This window comes from Diceros bicornis, chromosome 34, assembly GCF_020826845.1.
Source record: "Diceros bicornis minor isolate mBicDic1 chromosome 34, mDicBic1.mat.cur, whole genome shotgun sequence".
Classification (NCBI taxonomy): Eukaryota; Metazoa; Chordata; class Mammalia; order Perissodactyla; family Rhinocerotidae; genus Diceros; species Diceros bicornis.
The window spans coordinates 23,764,668-23,787,353 of record NC_080773.1 but is presented as its reverse complement, the minus strand read 5'-3'; positions in this window follow the sequence as shown (position 1 = coordinate 23,787,353).

Here is a 22,686-nt window from a genome sequence, read left to right as displayed (position 1 = left end):
ATTATTCATAATAGCCAAAAAGTGGAATCAACTCAAATGCCCATTAATTGATAAATGGATTAAAAAAACATAGTATATACATACAATGGAATATTATTGGCCATAAAAAGGAATGAAGTACTTATACATGCTACAATATGGATGAACTTTAAAACATTGTGCTAAGTGAAATAAGCCAGACACAAAAGGCTATGTTTTGTATGATCTCATTTATAAGAAATGTCAAGAATAGGCAAATCCATAGAGATAAAAAGTAGATTAGCAGTTGGCATGGGCTGGGTGGGGGGTGCATGGAGTAAGGAGAGACTGCTAATGGGTATGAGGTTTCTTTCTGAGGTTACAGAAATATTCTAAAACTGGTTGCAGTGATGGGTGTATAAGTTTGTGATTATGCTAAAAGCCACTGAAGTAGGCATTTTAAAAGAATGAGTTTTATGGTATGTGAATTATATCTCAATGGAAATTAACAGATGGTAGTTGCACAGAATGAAAGACCTGGGGATCTGCAGCCAAGCATGCTCCAATCCTCCACTGAGTACCAACGTGTGTATATGTGGGAGGAAGCAACCAAGGTCAGAGAATGAACCACCAGAAAGTAGCAGACTGAACAGTTCCTAGAATATAGAAAGTGCTGCAAATAGTTTGTATTCCTACTATATGCTGTCTCTAAGAATCCCTTTATTTCTTGGAAACATGAACAATTGAAGTTGGTAATGGGGCTCTCCCCCCTATTGTTACTCAGAGATTAAGGCTGCTGCAGGCTGTCTCTCTGGAATGTTGCATGTTTCTAGGGCAGGAGAAGCTAGAGATTGGAGAATTGTGTGTGAGTTTTCACTGTCTCAGACTGGAAAGGTACTAAGTGACATATTGATCATGCTCACATTTCATTGGCCAGAATGTGTCACATGTTCCCAACTTCCTTGCAACAGTGTGGGGGAGGCAGAGGAACAACTGGAATATGTGGTGTATTTTTTTTTTTACCTCTGCCAGAGTGAGATTTAAGGTTGAAAAATCTATATACAAAAATCTCTTGCAGACCTATATAGCTATTGTGCACTTAAAAATTTGTTGAGGGTAGATCTCATGTTAAGTGTTCTTACCACACACACACACACACACAAACCAACAAAGGGACACAGGAAACTTTTGGAGATGATGGATATGTTACATTGATTATGGTGATGGTATCATGGGTGTATGCATATGCCCAAACTCATCACATTGCACACATTAAATATTTGCAGTTCTTTATATATCAATTGCACCTCAATAAACTTGTTTAAAAAAAAGAAAAATATAAGAAATGATACCACTTACAAAAGCACGTAAAATCTAAAGTGTTTTGAAATAAATCTGAAAAAAGTTGTACAAAACCTCTTTGAATAAAATTCTATAAAGACAAATTTAAAAAGAGGTAAATTAATGTAGATATAGCAGACATAGACACTATAAATTTACGAAAATTTAGAGGTTGTAATACTGGCAAAGGGATTGAGAAATATACTAATGTATTAGAAGAAACGTGCAAAAATAAATCTATAGAAAAGAGGTATCATTTCAGATCATTGGGAAAGCAATGTTGGTTTTCCTTATAGCAAAAGAATGAAATTGGAGCACTAACTCACCCTATCAACAAATATTAATTCCAGGTATATTGAGTATAAAAGGTAACATTCATAAAGCCTTTAGAAAATAAAGAGTAGGATAGAAGAATCTTCATGATGCTGTATAAATAAAGATTTGTATAACAAGGCAGAAAAAAACATAAACTATAAAAAAGATACAGATAATTCACTATGTTGAAATTAAAAACTTTTCTTCAACAGAAAACACCAAAAGGATTGTGAAAAGACGTATTACAGGGTCAAAGGGAAATGTTAACAGCATATATAATTGGATGTGAACATAACTTCCAAAAGTCAATAAAAGACAGAAAATCCAACAGAAAAGAAGCAAAACACTTGACTAGAAACTTAGAGAGAAATGTTGCCAATAAACATATTGTAAGGTCCCAACTTCATTAATAGTCAGGTTAAAACAAATTAAACTGAAAATGAAATATCATTACATTTGCGTCAATGTGGCAAATACATGTAACCAAGGAATACTTGAAATTATAAGTCATTCCAACTGTGCCTTCTGCCCTCTTGGGGTGAGCTACATGGCCATTCATTCTTATAACCAAATTGTATGGAGCCAGAGTGGGCCTTTCAGAGGGAGGGAACACAGAAAAATTAACCAGTGTACATCCAAGATAACACACCTGAAAGGAGGCAGTAGGTTGGCATATTTCTGAGTCCCTTTGGAATATTGTTAAAGTCAAACAAATTTATCTATCTATCTATCTATCTATCTATCTATCTATCTATCTATCTAAATTTTTGGTGAGGAAGATCAGCCCTCAGCTAACATCTGTTGCCAATCTTCCTCTTTTTGCTGAGGAAGATTAGCCCTGAGCTAACATCTGTGCCCATCCTCCCTCATTTTGTATATGGGATGCCACCACAGCATGGCTTGATAAACGTCGTGTTGGTCCGTGCCCAGGATCCAAACCTGTGAACACCTGGCAGCTGTAGCAGAGCATGCAAACTTAACCACTATGCCACTGGGCTGGCCCTAAAGTCAAATTTTGAAATGGTGCTCGTAGAAGAGGCAGCTGTACTACCCTACACTACTCAAATGTAGGCACTCCAGTTGGTTTACTCAAGGAATGGATCTGGTTGCACCCAAGGGGCTGCTCCCAGCATTCCAAACAAAAACCCCAAGATAATCTCTGATTGGTTTAAGTCAACTGCCCCTCACATGAACCCATAACTGTGATTAGGAGAATGGAATATCCTTGGAGGTGGGATTAGAGGTAGGTTCTCTGGATGGGTAGCATAGGATGTATGAGGAGTGGGTGGACATCCAAAATAAAATATGGGTAGTTTTAAGAAGGGGGAAGGGAGACGAATGCTGTGTGGACAACCAAGAAGCATCCATAACCAAGTTCCGGTGTTAAGTGTCTGTCTCCATTCACCAGAATGTAAGTTTCATAACAGCAGACATCTTGTCTTATTCATTGCTGGAACCTCAACACGTAGAACATAATAGACAGTCGATAAATGTTAGTGTATTAAACAAAAGGATTAAGGAATCCTACTGACCACTCTCTAGGAAAAATAAAGATCAGTCCCAGTTTCTCTTTCTCTCGTTTTTTCTTTCTCTTCCCACCCTCTTTTATTTGGGCAGCCTCTCTTTCAGGCTGACGTTGCATTGCCCAGATCACCTCTCTAAGCTTCAGCATCCCATGAAATGGGGACAACAACAGTAGTTATTTTATGGAGTTGTCATAAGGATTAAACGAGACCATGCATAGGAAGCATCAGCAGACACTTGGCCTGTGGTGTGTTCAATAAACAATGGCACTGATGATCATTGAGATCTGATTCATTTATTTTTCAGCAAGTATTTTATTGAGCACCTGCTATGGACCTGGCCCTGCGTTGGGCACTGGGGGCAAAGATGAATAAGACTCAATCTCTCCAGGCGTGCACAGTCTGGTAGTTGTGACAAACATACAGGCACCCAATTATAATACCATGACATTATGTTTTATAACAGAGATATGATGTACGATGGATTAAAGCAGCACAGAGCAGAGACCTCTAAGTTTCCTGGAGGAAGCAATTATGGTAAAGCTAAAGGACGTGAGTGTATCCAGGAAAGAAGGATGATGAAGGGAATTCTGGATACAAAATCCAGAGTGAACGATGAGAAGCCATATGTCACGACAAACTCACTCCTTATTTAGTAACAAAATCTGTCTCCCTGAAATTGCCAACTACTGGTTCTAGATCTCAATCTCTCTTCTCTCTCACTATACAATTCCATTTATATGAACATGCTCAAAAAGATAAAACTATAGTGATGGAGAACAGATCAGTGGTTGCCAGGGTTTAGAGGTGTGAGAAGGGTGTGACTATAAAGGAACAGCATGAGGGAGATTTTGGGGAAGATGGAAGTATTCTGTATCCTGATTGTGGTTACACAAACCTATACATGCATTATATGCTCATAGAACAGTACACCAAAAAATTCAATTTCCCTGTATGTTCATTTAAAAGATACAAATTTTAAAAAGACTACATATGTAAAAAAATTTACTCTTATGTCCCCAGGAAACGACCTCAGGCAATGTAAATGTTCTGTATCTGATTGGGGTATTGGTTACACAGGTGATTATGTTTGTCAAAACTCATTGTACTAGACATTGAAGATCTGTGCATTTTACTTATATAATTATATCTCAAGAAAAATAAATAAACCAATAAACAAAAAGCAACCAACCAACCAACCAACTGATCAATAAAAACAAAAAGTGTGCAGAATGGAAGTCAGAAATCAAGAGAGGTCCAAGCAGAAGAGGACCATACTCCCTTCCTTCTGGTGTCTATACCTCTATTAATGCATTCATCACTACCTCTATTAATGCTAGAGCAAACTCATCAGTATGGGGAGCACCCATACCAGTGTCCCATAAGCCTCTAATGTTTATCCAATGCCTGTGTGAAAGGCACTGTGCAACGTATTTAATTAAATTGTTTCCCATCTTGACACTGGAGGTAAGGTGTTCTTGGACAGATAACATAAGATGGATAGCTAAAGCCTTCAGGACCAAGTAGGACGAGAATCCAAATACCGGTTCCCCTACTCACTAACTTTGTGGGCTTGGGCAAATTACTTCCCTTTTCTGAACCCCAGTACAGTAAAATGGGGTAATAAAACCTACCTTGCCAGGGTTAAACGAGTTGATGTCAGCAAGTGCTAACATTATTCCCATTCAATAGACTCTGAAACTCAGACATAAAGAGGCTAGGTAACTTGACTAAGGTGTGTGGAAATTAATAAAAGAAACCTTAACTAAATTGGAGTCCGGAGGGCCTGTGCGGGGAGCTCTCATGCCATAGCACACGTCATCAGTTACACCAAACAGGAAGAGACAGACCCCTGCACCTTGGACGGGATGTAAGACTCCTTTACTACTGAAGGAAGATTTCTCTCCCCACCTGGCAACAGCCTAGCCAATGAGAAATGCTGCAGCTCAGCCAATGAGAAGCCATTGCCACCCTGAACTGTCACTTTCCCCCAGTGGACTTTCCTTTAGAACATCCGCTCCTCACTCTCCCTTTTTCTCTAAAAGCAAGCTCCTCTCCTTTTTTTTTCTAGATTCACCTATGGTTTGCCATAGCATGCACATCCCAAATTGCAATTCTTTTGGCTATTCCAGAATAAACTTGTTTTGAGGCTTTTCAAGTTAACAGGTGACAGCTGTATAAAGTAGGGCTAGGTTTAATACTAAGTCAAGCTGACTACAAAGTTCAGTCTTATTCACCAAATAAGATTGATTGAATCAACCTATCATTCTCTTCTCTCCCCTTCCTCTGTCCCTGAATGCAAGAGCCCACGCAGCCCATCCCCAGTCCCAATGACCTCTGTCCTCACTCTCACTCTGGTCCTCAGTGCCCTAGATCTATCTAGGGTGGGTGGTTTCCATGTCTTTGAGGACCCTCTGGAGGCTCAAAGGATTTGTGTTTATCAGCATGACATCATGGGGCTGGTGTCTGAAGATCTGAATTCATTTCTGGCTCAACCATCCACATTTCACAACACCTTAGGTGGTTCCAACCTCCACAAGCCTCAGTTAGCTCACCGGCAAGGTGGGTGCTGTTTTCCCAGAGCTGAATATCAAGACCCAGAGCTGAGGACAGAAAAACAACATTAACCTCACAGTTTAATGTGGCAGAATCACCAGCAGTTGGGGCTTGTTTCCTAGTCCTTGCATATCTTGCCAAAGCACACAAGTTCAGCAGAATCTGTGCCACACAATTTCCACCTCCTGATTTGACGACAATTGGCTGGAAGAAGGATGTCACCTTTTGGATAGAGAAATTCATGAAGATGAGCTTTGCCTTCCCTTACTTCCTCATGAAGAGGAAGAGATAAGGACTTGGGGGTGCCTGCAAGGGCGACCAGTGGAACACCTTCTTGGTCATTGAACTCAACGACCTGCCCTTGTGCTCCCAGGACAGGGCACAACATGTAACTCTTACATTTTAACTGGACACATGACTCTATCTGGAATAAAGACTGTATGTCCCAGACCCTCCTTCATCTAGCTGAGGCCATGTGACAAAGTTCTGATCAATAGGATGTGAGTGGCAGTGACGTGTGAGACTCCAGGTTGCGCCCTTTAAAGAGAAGGCATGACCTCTCCACTTTCTCTTCTCTCGCTTCCCACTGGCTGGAATTTAAGCCTGGCAGATAGGATGGCAATCATCATTCAGATGCAGAAAACGCTCTCAAGGATGGCAGAACAACAAAACAGAAGAAGCTTGGATCCTTATCTGCCCTGGACAGCTTATGCAAAACTCTTCAGTGAATGAAAAATATATCTCTATTATGTTTGAGCTACTCTGTTTTGAGGTTTCCTAACTAATACACAAGGGGAAACAAACTCTTGATGGTGAACTGCCAGGTGGATAGGGGACCAGCTCTATCCCCACCTAGTTCCTAACTCCCAAGAGGTATAGAGAATAGTACCTGCATTGGTTTGCCAGGGCTGCCATAACGAAGTATGGGTAGCTTTGAACAACAGAAGTCTATGGTCTCGCAGTTCTGGAGGCTAGAAGTCTGAAATCAAGGTGCTGGCTGGGCCATACTCCTTCTAAACCTGCAGGAAAAGGATTCTTCCTTGCCCCTTCCTGCTTCTGGTAGCCCCAGATGTTCCATGGCTAGTGGACACATCACTCCAATCGCCCACGGTCACGTGGCATTCTCCTTGTGTCTCTTCACATCATCTTCCCTTTGTACATGTCTGTCCCTGTATCCAAATTTCCCCCTTTTTAAAGCCCTGCTGGATTAGGGCTCACCCTAATGACCTCATTTTAACCTGATTACCTCTGTGAAGACCCTATTTTAAACTAAGGTCACATTCTGAGGTTAGGATTTCAACATGTTTTTGGGGGGGACACAATTCAACCCATAACACGGCCACAGAAGGTACATAAGATTTCTGGGCTAGTCTGTCTCAAGATTGGTGCAGCTAATGGAGTAAAGAGTCACTGCATGAAAGGAAAGCAATGCGATAGCACCAGCTGGAGATGAGCAAAAAGAGATTGCTGCTGATATTAAATAACAGGTAACTGGGATACAGTTCCGGGCACTGCTTTCAGTGCTTTCATATATGAACTCATTTATTCCTCAGCACAACCTGCTGGGGGAGGCACCACCATTTTCCCATTTGATAGAAGAGGAAAATGAGGTGCAGAATGGTTAAGTAACCAGGCCAACGTTACAAGCCATAAGTGGCAGAGCTGGGATTTGAACCTAGGTGGTCTGCCTTGAGAGGCCGTGTCTTAACCAGTTCAAAGGGGACCATCAATGCCTGTTGGAGATGGTATGGCTGTCATGGCCAATGGCTGTCCTCATCCAGTCCACAGATGAGCTTGAACAGTAGTTTCAGCCAGCCAAAGAGAAGACATTAATTAACCATGTCTTGGGCAGTCAGTGTAGGTGACATATGTCTTTCCTCACTCCCATCCTCACCTCAGACTAGAGGTAACTCAGTTCAGGAGATGGCATGAGGCATGTGAGCGCTAACAAGACCCCCTGGCCCTCAGGCCACTGGAGCCACAGGTCCAGAGGCTGAGATTTTGGGAGTTTTTTTTTTGAGGAGGATTGGCCCTGAGCTACCATCTGTTACCAATCTTCCTCTTTTTTTTCCCTTTTTCTCCCCAAAGCCCCAGTAGATAGTTGTATGTCATAATTGTACATGCTTCTAGTTGCTCTATGTGGGACACGGCCTCCGCATAGCTTGATGAGTGGTGCATAGGTCCGAGCCCAGGATCCGAACCAGTGAACCCCAGGCCAGCAAAGCAGAGCCTGTGAACTTAACTGCCACACCACCGGGCCAGCCCGGAGGCTGAGTTTTAAAATGAGCAGAGCTCTTCCTACTCTCTTTTTCCTCAATTAGTTAGAACTTGGTATTTTTGAATTTTTACAGAGTGAGGCAAAACCCAAGTTGTGAAAGTATTGATTGTATCCAGAGAGGGGTGCGTACTCATAGTTCATAGGTACTTTCAACAGTTGGAGAGGAGTTGGGAGAGGGGCGCCTGGACCTTGCACTGGCATTCGTATAATTTATGACTCCTGAACTTTATGATGGACTCTTGGGCTTTTGATGTATAGGAAACCTCTGTTAAGACACTGTAAACCAAGTCAGCTGTTTGGCATAAGCAAAAGCTTTCCTGAGCACTCTGGAGTCCCCCAGACTGTGGAGAACCAAAGGGTTTAGGGCACTGATAATGGCGCGGGTGTACTTTTAAATCCTGTGCAACATGCAATTCTTGTAACAATCAAAACAGTGTTGAATGATGGCAATACTTTCACTCTGGAATGAGAAAAGGACCGTAGGATCACACTGCAAATGGCACTTTTAAAGCTGTTCATAGACTCTGTACCTTGTTCTTTGATAATAATGGATTAAATTTAAAATGTACATTCGTTACGGCTAGGTAGAGCTGGGCAGGGAGGGAGGTAAATGTTTAAGGGAATTCTGACATGTAAAGAAACTCGCCATTTATTTATATAGTATGCTAAGCTCCAAAAAGTATTTTAAGACTTGGTATTCCCTAAGTGGAATGTGATTTTATTGTATTTTTAGTAGCAATTTTGGATCTAGGTTGATAGCAATGAATGTCTCAATAAATTGAAATTTGATGATTAATAAAATAACACATAGGGTTGAGCCCTTAACAGAATGAGAGAACCAAAAGAGACTGAAAAGTTATAGAGTTGGATTGAGATTTTGTGAACATTAGCCTTGGACTCAGCAGGTAAAGCAGAGTTAATAACTGTTATATGATATAAAACTGGTTCATGTTTACAATCCATTGAGTTAAGATGTTTTCCCAAACTGTCTACAAGGATAATTCTTACCCTACAGGTAAGTGGGGCTGTGGGGCAACAGGGGCAGGGGCAGGACGACAAAGACGACAACCTTAAGTGAAAGCATTTCACAGGCTGTCAAGTACTTGATAAATGTTAGCTGAGCCCAGACCAAGAAGTGGGAGAGAGAGAGTTGAAGGTCTTCTGGAAATGTCCAAAAACACCAAGAGAAATCCCGAATCAGCAACCTCAGCATGCTTCCTTATGCTGATCTATGTCTATGAGGGTGACCTCCTGAGAGAGCAGATCTGTGGAGAGCTGAGAGCAGGGTGTAGGCAGGTGGGAGGCAATACTGAGGTTCTGAAAAATCCCACAAACCACCCAGGGGACACTGTAGCACCAGCAATATGGTACCTGGGATATTACTGGCTTTAAAAAATACTGTCCGCAGAGCTGATCTCACGGCTGGGATGGGACGACTCAGATATTCTGGATACCACCTTGGCCACCATTGCATAAGCCATCTCATCACACTTCCAACCATCCATAAGGCAAGGTCCAGGAGAATGTCTCCATCCAAAGACAGGTTCACGGAGCTGACGCTGGGGTGGAAGGGAACATTGTAGATGGTCTGGAAAGGCCTCAAACCATCATACGTTGATCTGAAAGATGAGGTCTAAGAAGCAGCCAATCGGAGATGGAGCCCATGCAGGTCATGCCAACGTCTGTAGCAAAATGACTATTCCTAAGATGCCATACACCACACCCAGAGGATCTCAGCACCAATGGTCTCATTGTCCTATGCCTGCAAGGACACAACCCAGAGTGTCCTCTTTGAAGAGTTATCCATCCATCTGTGAACTTCTTAAAATTTGATGACCACCACCGGGAAGGCCTCAGCACCAGAGGTCTATGTGCAGGTGGTGGAGGAGGGTCCTGGAGTGCTAACATTTGAGAAAGTTCCTACAGCTCCCACCTGCATTGGTGGCTACCCAGATGTTCTTTATGCCACAAACTGCCAATGGGAAGTCCTTGCCACAGGATGACCTTATTATCAATGGTTTTGGTAAAGACCTTCTGCAAAGTCCTTCTCAAGAGTATTTTGTGGCTCACGTGGGCATGTGTGGCACTTCTTCAAATGTCACAAACCACTGCTGGGGACCCCTTACCACCAGTGTCTTCATGCCTTGGACCCGTGCTATCCAAGAGGGCAGCAGCTAACCATTTACATTTTAATTTAATTAAAATTAAGTACATTTCAAAATTCATTCACGTTTTGGTGAAATCTGAATAAGATCTGTACCTGGATTAACAGAATTGTACCGACATCAATTTCCTGGGTTTTTGACAACATCTTATGGCTATCTAAGATATTATCATTGGGAGAAGCTGGGTAAAGAGTACATGGGAAGGCTCTGTGCTATTTTTGCAACTTCCTGTGGGTCTTAAACTATTTCAAAATAAAAAGTTACCCCAAAAAATAATAAAATCACTTCTGCAGTGGTACTAACCATATTTCAAATGATCAAAAGGCCACATGTGCCTGGTGGCTAAGATATTGGACAGGGCAGATAGAGAACTTTCTATCACTGCAGAGAGTTCCACTGGAGGGCGCTACCCTAAATAGGCCTCAGTTGGACATGGTTACTCCCCATTACCGCTGTGGGGACACTGAGCCCCCTCCTTGGCCCCCCACTGCCTGGCACCCAGCCCTCACGCGTCGCGATGCACCCTCTGATGCTGCAGCAGGTTGCTGGGATGTGCAAAGCTTTTGCTGCAGATGCTGCACTTACAGGGCGTGTCTCCCGTGTGCACCTTCTCGTGGACCGCACGGTAGGCCAGGTCCTTGAAGAGCCTGGGGCAGAAGCGGCAGGCATAAGGGCGCACAGGGTCGCCCGTGTGCACGCGCCCGTGCACCCGCAGGCTGTGCCCGGACGTGAAGCGCTTGCCGCACACCCGCACGCACGAGGCTTGTCCTCGCAGAGCTGCCGCCGGTGCAGAAGCAGGGCCGGCCCCATTGCGAAGGCCTTGCCGCAGTCCCGACAGGAGAAGGGCCGCGAAGGGGCGTGCAGTGGCTCCTGGGCGTGCAGCTCGTAGGTGGTCTTGAAGCGCTTCGGGCAGGACGGACAGGGAAAGGGGCGCTCGCCCGTGTGGATGCGCTGGTGCTCCTGGGGGCAGGGACAGCACAGAGAGTGAGGAGCAGCCGCCCACCTCTGCAGGACGCGCATCTCCAGGTAGACTCACCCCTAATACTTGCAAGGTCTCCGGAAAAGAGACCAAATGTAAGTGCACATGCCATATGCCAAAACATTTTAAAAATTACAAATCAAACTATTAAATATTTTCTTCGTCCTACTTTGACAAATAGACCTTCATAATGACCTAGAACACCAGGTCCAAATTTATAATTTTCGGAATCCTCATGATGCGGGCCCCGATATCGGTTCCCCTACATCAAACCCAGCATATATGGGGTTAAAACCAAAAGCACTCATCCTCTTTCCAAGCTTCTCCAAGTTACATTCATATGTAAATATAGGTTTTTTTTTTAAAACCTTTGAATTCCTAAACTTCACAAGAAGATAGAAGTTACAAATTGTTAAAAGCCCAGGTGGCCTCAAGCTGGGCTCACACTGAAGTTTTGGCTAATTACCAGTTCTTGAGGTTTGTTACAAGGAAACCCATATCCAGAAAATATCAAGGAGCTGAAGCTTCTCAGACCTCAACTCCTTGGCTTCCTGGGGCCAGAATCCACTACGGAGACAGCTGAAGGACGCCCACTCGCGATTCCCTTATCTCGCCATCCTCCTCCCTGTCAGCCTCACAAGGCCACACAGGCTGATGGGAAAACGCCGACCAGCAAGGCCACAGGCTCCCCCTCCCTACAAGCAGCCACATTCCTCACAACCTTTAAAACCCCTTGCCTCCCACCTTTTGGAGAGATGGGACAAATTTGAGAGCTCTCATCTCCCAGCTGATGTCCCCCAAAATAAAAACTCTTTCCTCGCCAGGAGCCTGGTGTTCTAGTTTCATTTGGCTCCTCTTGTGTGGTGGGTAAAGAACCTGGGTATGTATGGGGTAACACTCAAGAGTTGCATTTGGTCGAACTAGGAGAGCTGGCCCCACTTTCCGGGCCTCAGGGGACATGGCACACACAGATGCACAGCCCAGCCCACATGTCCAACCCTCCCTGCCATCCTTCCTGCCTATAGTGAACGTGCCGGCAGGGCAAAGTGCACCCTTGATGGTGGATCTGGAGAGAGTCCTGGAAGCGGCCTGGGGGCTCCTTGCGCAGGGAATTCCAGGGTTTCTTGTCCCCCTGGCCACACAAGGAGGGGCACCGGGAGAGGGTCAGCACAGCACCCGGTAACATGAGGCATCAGGGTAGGTCTCTGAAAGCCGGGCTCCTCCAGGCTAACACCAGGCCTGTCCCTTCTCCCATCATGGCCCTCAGCACACCTGCCCCCCTCCCCAACCCACTGGACGCCTCCCTTTCCAGCACTGTCTCCTCCAAATCTGACCCCATCTCCTTACCCACCTCAAAAACCCATCCCCATTTCTCATCCCCTCATGACCACCCCGACTGCCACCTCCCTCAGCGGCAAGTCTACTTTCTCTAGGCTTCTCCCCTCACATCTTTCCTGAGCCTTTTCCACCTTCTAGCCACCTCCACACCCATTTAACCCCTCCCAACTCCAAGGCCAGGTCACTCCCCCATTCCCTTCAGGCCCAGCCCTGCTCTCCCTCTTCCCCAAGGCCCTGCTCTCTCTATTGCCAGAAAGCTCCACCCTTTCCTTCGGACCCCGCCCAACCTCCAGTCCGCTGCCCAGCTCTGTCCTTTTCCCCAGTCCCCGCCCTTCCCTTCAGGTCCCGCCTCTCCCTTCAGGTCCCGCCCCTCCCTCCAGGTCCCGCCCACCTCTGGTCCACTGTCCTGCCCCTTTCCCCAGTCTCCCCCCCCTCCCTTCAGGCCCCACGCACCACTGGTTCTGCGTCCCGCCCCTTTCCCCAGTCCCCGCTCCTGCCTGAGGCCCCGCCCACATCCGGACCCCTGCCCTGCCCCTTTCCCCAGTCCCCGCCCCTCCCCCAGGCCCCGCCCACCTCTGGTCTCCCGCCCCGCCCCTTGCCCACAGGCCCCGGCCCTCCCTGCAGGCCCCGCCCCAGGCCCCGCCCACGGCTCCCCACCTGCAGGCCCGCTTGAAGCGCTTGCCGCAGGCGTGGCAGCGGTGCGGCCGCCCGTCGCTGTGCACCAGCCGGTGGCTCTTGCAGTCCGAGTGGCTCTTCAAGGCGGCCGCGCACAGCCCGCAGAGGAAGGGCCGGGCCGCCGTGTGCACCACCTCGTGGCTCAACAGCTCCCACACTTGCTTGAAGGCCTTCCCGCAGGCCGCGCGGCCGAACGGCCTGGCCCCTCCAGGATCTCAGCGCCGTCGCGGGGGGAGCCTGGCGCCCCCTTCACCGAGCGCTCCGCCGCCGCGCCGTCGGGGACCAGGCGCCCGGTCGAGTACCCCCCGTGCTGGTCGATGAGCCGCAGCAGGGCCGGCGCCTCCGCCTCGCCTCCTCCGGGAGCCTGGGAGAGGAGGAGGGAGGGCTCAGTCCCTGGGTCATCCCCGATCCCACCGCTGCCCAGCGGCGGGACCCTGGGCTTGAGGCTGCAGCCGCCTCATCTATCAAATGAGCAGATAACGGGACCTCCCTCCTGGAGCAGAGATGCGGCTTAAATGGGTTAATACTGAAATCCTGCTCCTGCACCCCACTCCAGCTCCTCCTGACGTCTTCAGGTCAGCAAAAGGCAGCCCCTTCTTTCCTTCCAGGTGCTCAGGGCAAAAGCCTGACACCTCTTGCGCACACACCTTCATCCAATCCCACAGCAAACCCGTTGGCTCTATCTTGCAAATACATCCAGAGTCCGATCACTTCTCACCGTCTCCACAGCCACCACTCTCTAAGCCAAAATCATCTCTCCCCCGGGCTACTGCAGTTCTCTCCTGTCTGGGCTCCCTGCCTCAGCCCGCGACCTCCCCACTGTGTTCCCCACAGGGCGCCAGAGGGCGCCTGTGAACACCTAAATCAGTTTACCTAAGTCCCTCCTCAGCTCGGAGCCCTCCCCTGGCGCCCCTCTAGCTCAGAGAAAAGCCCAAGTCCTCGGCACGACCCATGAGACCCTGCGTGACCTGCCCGCCTTCCCTCTTTGACCACATCTTCACCTCTCCCCTGGCTCACTAGGCTCTGGCCACACTGGCCTCCTCCAGGTTCCTCCAGGGAACCCTCTTCCTGGAGATGGCTTCAGGGTTCCTCTCTCACCCTTGTCAGGTCTTTGCTCAAACGTCACTTCTCACTGAGGCTTTTCCTTACCACCCTATTTAAAATGGAAACTCGTGCTTCCCTCTGACTCTTCCTACCTCCTTCCTGGCTTTAATTTTCTCCATAGCACTTATCTTTGGATGTGAGCCTGGAGCTGCCTGTGTCCACCTTTTGTACTTTTTGGGAAGAGTCAGCCTGGCAATGAAGCTGGCAGAGAGGAAAACAGCACCAAGAGAAGGGAGAGACAGCTTCCTGATGAGCACCTAGATCTAGCTACACCTGAAGCATCTACTCCTCCACTTTTTGGTTAGGTGAGGCAATAAATGACCTTTCGTTGCTTAAGCAGTTCGAGTTGGGTCTTCTGCCATGTGGGAGGCTGAATAATGGCCTGCAAATACATCCAGGTCCTAAATCCTTGGAGCTTGTGCAGGTTACCTGAAATGGTAACAAGGACTTTGCAGATGTGATTAAATTAAGGACCTTGAGATGGGGAGATCGTCCTGGACTATCTAGGTGGCCCTAAATGCAATCACAAGTGTCCTCATAAGAGGGAAGCAGAGGCTGGCCTGGTGGCATAGTGGTTAAATGCGCATGCTCCACTTCGACAGCCTGGGGTTCACAGGTTCGGATCCCGGGCGCGGACCTATGCACCCGCGGGTCAAGCCGTGCTGTGGCAGGCATCCCACATAGAAAGTAGAGGAAGGTGGGTACAGATGTTAGCTCAGGGCTAATCTTCCTCAGCAAAAAGAGGAGGATTGGCAACAGACGTTAGCTCAGGTCTGATCTTCCTCACCAAAAAAAAAAAGAGGGAAGCAGAGGGAGATTTGACACAGAAGGAGGCGATGTGACCACTAAACCAAGATGCTACGCTGATGGCTTTGAAGATAGAGGAAGGGCCAGGAGCCAAGCAATGTAAGGAATGCAGCTCTAGAAGCTGGAAAAGGCAAGGAAATGGTTTCTCCCCTACAGCCAAGCACAGAGGGAGCAGAGCCCTGTGGACACCTTGATTTGTGCCCAGTGAAGTTGATTTTGAATTCCCGATCTCCAGACTGTAAGTGAATAAATGTGTGTGGTTTTAGGTCACCGAGCTTGTGATAATTTATTATGGCAGCCATGGGAAACTAATACCTGCCTTTTGCAGCCAAGACTCCAAACACAGAGGGGACACAGCTAATAAAAACAGTTTATTTGGCATTTATTTAGCACTTTCTATATACTAGGCACCATATTGAGTGCTCACAATAACCCAGTCATCTGCAAAGAAACTGAAGCTCAGAGAGGGTGAGCCACTTGCCTGAGGTCACAGAGCTCGGAAGTGGACGAGTCAGGATTTGAATGTGGAAAGTTGGGTTCGAAAGCCAGCCCTCACAAATCTGTACTCACCTGCCTGCTCGATATATCCACAGACCTCTTAGTGACAGTGTTAGAGATAATGTTATCAGCTAATATTTATTGGACACTTAGAGGATGTAGGCACTGTTCTGAGCAATTCATGTGTATTAACTCACTGAACTCACAGTGAGGTGGGGACTTCTATTATCCTCATCTGACAGATGATAAAACTAAGGCACAGAGATTAAGAACTATCTAGATAAGATCACATAGCTAGTAAGAGACAGAGCTGAGATTTGAACCCACAATACCCTGCCCCTCTGTAATGATGAACTCTCATTTGATAGATGGGGACTCCGGGGCCCAGAGAGGCGCAGGAACAATTCAAACATCACTGAGCAATGACTGACCTCTCCTGGGCTGGGACCCAGCCAGGCTGCCTGCACTGCTGTTGACATGCTGTGTGACCTCAGAGAAGTCAAGATGCCTCTCTGGACCTCAATTTCCTCCCCTGAGAAACGAGGGGGTTGGGCTGGACCAAAGTGTGGTCCTCAGAGTGCCTGCATCAGAGTCGCAGGGGAAGGCTGGTGAAACATATTTACATGAGTGTCACCCACAGCAGATCCTGCATCTGGGGAAGGGGACACTCCTCACTATTGAACAGCCTGACTGTTGGCCATGTGCCGTGCACTGCTCTAGATTCTGGTGACAGAGCAGTGAACAAAAGAGGCAAAACCGCCTACCTTCTCCTGTGGCCCAGCACAGAATAAACAAATAAAACATGAAGTACGGCAGATGAGCTGTCACTAGAACTAGTCTGAATGCAATGGTTTACATGAACACATCTTGTGCACCATCATTTAACATCAGCTGATATCCAACAGGTTTCTTTAAAACAAATTTGTAGACCCCAATTTTTCACTAAAACCCGCTTCCATGGAGGAATTTAGATGAACGTGAGTTAGTAGACAACTTTTTCATTTACACTAATACAAATATACACGTTTTTAGGAAGACTAGCTTGACGGCAACAGTTTCATTAAAACCTGAGAAGTGAAGCAGGGAAAGGGGATAGCAAATGCCAGGGGTGGGGTGGGGATGCCACTTGAAGGGGGTGACCTGGGAGGGCTCATTGAAGGATGACATGGGAGCAGAGACCTGAAAGGTGGAAGGGGAGGAGGAGGCGAGGGAATCCTCATTTTTTCAAACGCCTCTCAAGACTGACAACCAGCATGATCACGCATCTACGGCTGCCTCCTATTTGAGGCCCCAAAATAATGAACACATTTGTTGTGCAACTGCTCTGAATCCAGCACCATCTCTCGGAATCCCCGCAACAGGAAAGGTGGCATTTCACAGAAGGAGAAACTGAGGCTCAGGGCAGGGTGTCCCTGGGCCAAGTCACAAAGCCAGGAAGTGGCAGAGCTGGGAACCAAACCCACAGCTGCCAACTCCTGGGGTGGGGTTCGGGGTGCCCTCCTCTTCCTCCGGGACCTCAGGCTCCTCAGGGTGTATCTTCAGTTGAGCTGGATCCAACCCTCGACAGTCTGGGGGGTCTTCAGCACCCACTTCTCCATCTCCCGCCTTCATAGGGAGGGGTCTGTCCCTGATCCGGTCACTGGGATCTGGATGCTGAGGTGACGGTGAGGTGGGGCTGCTGTTGGTCAGCTCCAGGCGGTGAGGAGGCAGAGGGGGCTGAGAGAGAGAGAGAAGGGGGGCCTCAGGCAACAGGGAGGGCTTTCTCCATGCTGCTGGTGTCTCCTCCCAGGTCTCATTTGCCCTGGGGGCCCAGGGAGGCCATCTCTCTCCAAAACCCTCCTCAGGGAGATGGCAGATATTCCCACGGCCTCAACCACCAACTGTACATGTCTCTTCATCCTCACAGCCTTGAACCCAGCTCAAGCGTGTCCTCACCCAGTCTCCTTCCTGGTCTCTTTGCCTCCGGTCTCCCCTCTTCAGTTCATCCCCCACGTGGCCCTCGAGGAGTCTTTCTATCCTCCAGAGCTGCTCCTGCCTCTTCCCTGCTCACATTCCTCCCATGGCTCCCTAGCACCCCCAGTAGAAAAATGAGCTCCTCAGCCTGGTGTTCAAGGCCCTTCCCAATATGGCTTCTTAAACCTAACCCTTGCCTTCCTCGTGTGACCTCCCTCTCCCCAGCTAGCTCAACCACGCTCACAGTACCAAAGACTGACAGCACCAGGACCTCCCTCCTGAGCCCCTTGGATGACCCGCAGGCCCCTCACACTCATGACATCCATGCTGACCTCAGAGTGTTCCTCCAAAGCCATTCCTCCTCCGGGGATTCCCATCTGTGGATAGCCTCATTGTCCATCCAGTCACTCGGCCAGATCCCCCGGGAGGCTACGCCCCTCCCTTCTCCTCCTCATTACCCCTTCCCCACCTGTCAGCCCCCAAGCCCCATCCCTCCTGCATTTTCTTTCTCCTTGTATCCTCACCTCTGTCCTCATGGCCCATGTCCCTGCTCAGGGCTCCTCCTCTCCCCCCGGATCATCACTCCAGACTCCTCTCTGGCCTCCCCGCCCCCAGTCTCCCCAGTCCAGTCCATCCCCCACACAGCCCCAGAGGGGTCTTTCTTTACCCAGAGCTGATCTTGCCCCTCTCCTGCTCACAGCTCTCCCACGGCTCCCCAGCACCCTGGGACAAGCATCAGGCCCCTCAGCCTGGCAATCCAGGCCCCCTTGATATGCCCCCTGCATACTCTCCAGCATCACTCTCAATGTATTTGCCTGTGGACCTCACATGCCAAAGGCAGCCCCTCCTGCTGCAAGTGGGTACTTAACTCTTCCACCAAGACACATTAGTACCTGTTGTTCCCCCACATCTGATACGCCCTCTCAGAGCTTCTGTCAGACTCCAACTCCTGCTTCAAGGCACAATTCACACCTGTTACCCACGCACACACTCACCCGGCCCCTCCCCATTCATGCATGCAGAGGCCACCTCCAAGCACTGCCGGAATCTCCCCATACAAACAATGGTCTCTCCCAACCAATTCCATCCCCCTCACTCGGACACACAATGAACTCGCCGACCTCAACCTCCCACCTCCCCACCCAATGAACTCGCCCATCCAGAGGCTCCGCCTTCTTTTCCTTGCAAAGGTCTTCCAAGCCTCGCCCCACCCTTCAAAGAAGGGTCTCCTGAAGCCCTCTCCTCTTCCAACTGTTTGGACCCCTTTACACCCCGCTACATTTCCCCCCGACCTCCGTGACAATGGTCTCGCCCGCTGAATGGTCCCCTGCCGCACCAGGCCCACTACTGCCGCCCCTCTGCTGGAGACTTGGTATGTCCTGGAGGGGCAGAAGAGAACGGGAGTCGGGCGAGACCATTACCCGAGAGGGGGGTGAGGCATGAACAGAGTCCTTGTTCAACTGGGAACTGACCGAACCGCTGGCTCCCCCGGTGCCTTTTAGATTCGACCGGTGTCTCCCCAGACTTCGCCGCCTCCCTATCGCTCCCCCCACCCCACTTAGTGCCGTGCTCTGTACCTCCCTGTCCAGGTATACCTTGGGTTCACGGGAGTCTCCGTCCACGCTAGGACTGAGGCCCGCAGCGTATCCGGCCCCCCTGAATGCGCATGCGTAGTGAATTTCTGGACCAGTGGCCAGTATTTATCAGGGGGTTGACTTGGGGAGGTACTCCCCGTTCAGCGCCACCAAATTCCCTTCGAACATCAACCCACAGCTTCAGTCTCTCAAAAGAAAAGGGGAGGGCTGATATATAAGAACAACCAATTACTGATATGCTTGGCATGTACGAGACAGTATGAGCACATTATTTTCAATTTTCAAAACAGCCTTGGTGAGTTAATATTATCCCCATTTTCCACATGAAGAAACTGAGGCTCCGAGAGAATAAGCCTCAATAAGTGCATGACAGAGCCCTACTGGGAGCCGGTTAGTTGAGTGTGACTCTATCCAGGCTTTCTTTCTGCTAAAATGAGAGCCATTGAAAGTGCAGGGGTGGAGGTTGTGGGGGACCGACTCTCCTCTAATGTGTGTGTCCTTAGGCAAGTCACTGAACCTCTCTGATTTAATTTCCCCAGATGGAAAACGGGCACAATGCCCACCTCCTGGGTGTCTGGGGATCCCATAAGTGAAACCCCTGGCACGATGTAGTTCAGGGCTAATTAAATGTCAGCATGGGGTCAGGCATGGGCCTTTGATGAGAGAAGAGGGCTAGGTGGGGGGCTGTGAAGAGGGTTTTCTACCATCTACACAAAGAGTTACTGCTACCCATCTCCTGCTAACTGTTGCTACAAAGAACACAGGTCCAGGTGTTGCTAGAGAGTCTGAGGTGGCCTGCCTCAGCAGAGTGGATTTCAAACCATTTTTTGGAACCCCAGGATTCTTCCCAGGTGCAGTGAGGCCAAGTTGGGGAACTAGCTAAGGCAAGGAGGCAGGGCCCTGTGTACCCCAACTCCTGCTTTAACTTCAGTAATAATTTTGATGATGACAAGCAGTCTGCTAAACACATTCTATGTGTCACCTCAGTTAATTCTCAAACTCATGAAATGGATACTGTTATTATTCCCACTTTACAGATGAGGAAACTGAGGCACTGGGAGTTAATAATCCTGCAAATAACAACGAATTCCATAGAACATCCCAAGTCCTCCTCTCCCACCTCCTCATCTGTTTTCTAATGTCCTCCTTACCCCTGTGTCCCAATCCCTCCTTTATCACCCGAATTCCTGGTATCAATTCCTATGTACCCCCCAATAACACCCAATCTCCCCTGTAATATCACTGCTGTTGAATTCTGAATAGGTTCTATTCACTTAACATAATTTATGGAGTGTCTCTGTGCCAGGCATAATTCTAGGCACTGGAATGTTCCATGATGAACAGGATGAGATCTCCCCCTAGTGGGGAAGATGAACAATTAAAAGATAAATGATAAATGAACAAGATAATTTTAGATACTGATAAGTTTTCTGAAAGCAATAATACAGGAGGATATGATGGTTGCTGGCGCTGGGAAGGGGGTGGTGGCTACTTGAAATAAGGTTGTCATGGGAATCTTCTCCCAAGAGGTGACATTTAAGCCTGAAGTGCAAAGAGCTGGATGGGCATTCCAGGCAGAGGGAACGGCAGGGGTGAAAATTGGATCGAGCTGGTCCTGTTTGGGGAACAGGGTGCAGCCTGCTGTAGGTGAGGCAGGAGGGCAGGTGATAAGAGATAAGGCCGGACAGTTAGGAACCGGGAAACTCCACACTCACTGTAACATCCCATTTCATCCTAAACATCAGCGCTGGCTGATAGAACTTTCTGCAATGATGGAAATGTTCTAAGACTTCACCATACAATACAATGGGGCCATTAAGTATTTGAAATGTGATGTGACTAAGGAACTGAATTTTTAATTGTATTAAATTATAATTAATTTAATTTAGCCACATGTGGCTACCTGCTACAGTACTGGACAACACAGCTATACAAATACCATTACACCTCAAAATACCACACTCTTCCTATAACTCCCTCACTCTCCCCAAACATCCCAGTGCCTCCTGCAAGCCTCCATTCACCCTTATAAGAACTCTCTAACAACTGCACATGCTTGAGCAGCCTGCTTCTCTCTCCTTTTACACCCTACCACCTTCTTGTTGCTTCCACAAGGTCCGCACATCCCCAACTCCCCGCCCCCCCCCCCCCCGCAACACTTCCCAAAGGGGAGTTACGTGTTACATGGCAGACTCTGAGGCCAGACTGCCTGGTTCCAAATCCTGGTTCTGCCACTTCCGATGTGTGATTTTGGTCAAGTTATTTAACCTCTCTGTGCCTCAGTTTCCTCATCTGTAAAATGGTGGGATGATAGTAATGCTACCTCATAGGATTGTTGTGAGGCTTCAATATGGTGCTCATTTGAAGCAGAGATGGTGCAAGTAGCCTCATTACATCATCTGTTCTACTATTGTATAGGGTTGAAATTTCCTATGGTAAAGAGCTTTTCAAAACAAAAGCACTTAGCATAACCCCAGCCACACAGTAATGTTGGCTTCAACACTCCTCCTTTCCCTGACTATCCCCAGCTCCTCTTCCTACAACCCCATTACTCTGTAATGCTCCACATCCCTCAAAATAATACATTCTTCCCAAACACCTCAATTCCCTAAAATTAGGGTTGCCAGATAAAAATACACACTGCCTAATTAAATTTTACTTTCAGATAAACAACAAATAACTAAAATACTATGTGTTGTGAAATTTGAATTTAACTGGGCAGTGCTTTTCCCCCAAATCTGGCAACCCTATCCATAACACTAACTTTGCTCACTAAGGAATCCCCAGGGCTTCCCAGAGGCTGGTACTTAGTTGGTCTTCTAAAATAGTGCCAGAATTAATTTACATAATATCCCAATTCCAACTTTTTCTTATAGTCTAGGTCTTCCCAATTGCCTGTTTCTCCCATGGGGGACAACATCCTCCTTTTCCTGTAACTAACTCCTCCATAAAACTCCAAACCCCTCTATAGTCACGCACGTCCTGCTCACCACTGTATTCCCAAAATCTAGCCTGCCTGGCACACAATAGGAGCTCTACAGATAATTTCTGAATGATTAGTGAGTTTAACATCCTAATTTTCCCTACTGCATTTCCACTTCCCCAAAAGCATCCCAGTTACCTATTAGCATACCGATTTCCCCAATGACCTCCCCAAATCCCCTTATTACATACGAATTCACCAAGACACTCCCACCTTTCAAAACAACCAATTCCCCTGGTATCACCCCAACTCCTCTTTTTTCAAACCAATTCCTCCATCACACTCTCCATTCCGCCAGGAGCACCCCAGTTCCCCAGCTGTTACTCTAACTCCTCCCATGGCATCCCTAAACCCCTTCCTCTCATCCCCGCCCCCTTCTGCTCCAGGGTTACCATGGCAACGCCCACCTTTGGAATCTCCATCATCCCTCCCACTGCAATACCCTCCGCTTGCAGAGCCTGGCCCGTCACCATGGAAACTGGAACGATCCCTTCCACCCTCCTCACGCCGAAATGGTGGTCCAGGGACCCAGATCCCTCGGACCGCGAGAGTGGGGAGAGACGAGGGGGGCTCCACAATGCTCAGCGAGCACAGCGACCTACTCATTCCTCCGCCTCC